Consider the following 1,043-nt stretch of genomic DNA (forward strand, 5'->3'; position numbering starts at 1 on the left):
CTGAGTAGTAGACTGAAGCCATCTTCAGACTATCATTTCTTAATCTTTAAGCTCTCTACTACCTCAGTTGCCATGGTAGCAAGCACCTTATTTTCTCCTTAATTTTACTTTTTCCAAGAATTGCATTTGAAAGACAAAGCCAATCACTATCCTGTTTTATTTTCATTAAAAGCAAGAACAATGGCTCAATAGTTGCCATTTATTGAATAATATTACAGGGTAGCCAGACTTGGTTTTTATAAAACCCTCTGAAGGAGGTATTTATTCCTCAGTTATATATAAGGAAACAAAGTCTTAGAGAAATAGAAGTTGTCCAAGATCACACTTAGACAATTGGGAAAGTCCCATCATTTGAAACCAGGTCTAGCTGATGACAAAACCACACTACCACACTATAAATCAAAACTACATCTTGGTCCTGCTTTATTTGACACTGATTTTTAATTTAGTAGAGAATATGAAAAAAAAAAGGGATTGATAAATTCTTAATTGATATCACATATCACAGAATTCCTTGGTGATTGTTTATTTGATGAACTCTTTCAATTTTATGGGTGTATTCAGATTTTCTTGATGAATCCGATGTGATTTATGAAAGACAAAAAGGAATCCAGAACAACTACAAGGTCTTTGGCCTGAGCAGTGAAAGGATGAAATTGCCACTAAATGAGATAGAGAAGGCTGTGAAGGAAGCAGGTTTGGGAAAAATTCAGTCGCTCAATTTTGTCCATGTTGAGTTTGAAGTTTCTATTAGTCATCTAAATAGAGATGTCACGTTGGCAGTTGAATATACAAATCTGGAGACCACATTAGCATGCAAACAGAAAACCAAAAAACTGGAATGAAGTCATCAGGAAGTAAATGCAAATAGACAAGAGCAGTGGCCCAAACCCAAGCCCTAGGGCACTCCAAAAATAAGAGTCCTGAGCCAACAGAGGAGAATGAGTGGGAACAAATCAATGAAGTGGGGTACAGGGAGACAAAGAGAGGGATGTATCCTAGAAGTCCAGAGATTAACATGAATCAAGTAGGCAAGAGTGATC

General features: G+C 36.5%; 1 protein-coding gene across 34 annotated transcripts in view; it reads right to left on the bottom strand.

The window, feature by feature from the left end:
- PPFIA2 (PTPRF interacting protein alpha 2) overlaps nt 1–1,043 on the bottom strand; it is a 495,741-nt gene that overhangs the window by 322,465 nt on the left and 172,233 nt on the right. The gene's annotated exons all lie outside the window — the stretch shown is intronic.

This window comes from Vulpes vulpes, chromosome 10, assembly GCF_048418805.1.
Source record: "Vulpes vulpes isolate BD-2025 chromosome 10, VulVul3, whole genome shotgun sequence".
In the NCBI taxonomy this organism is placed as follows: domain Eukaryota; kingdom Metazoa; phylum Chordata; class Mammalia; order Carnivora; family Canidae; genus Vulpes; species Vulpes vulpes.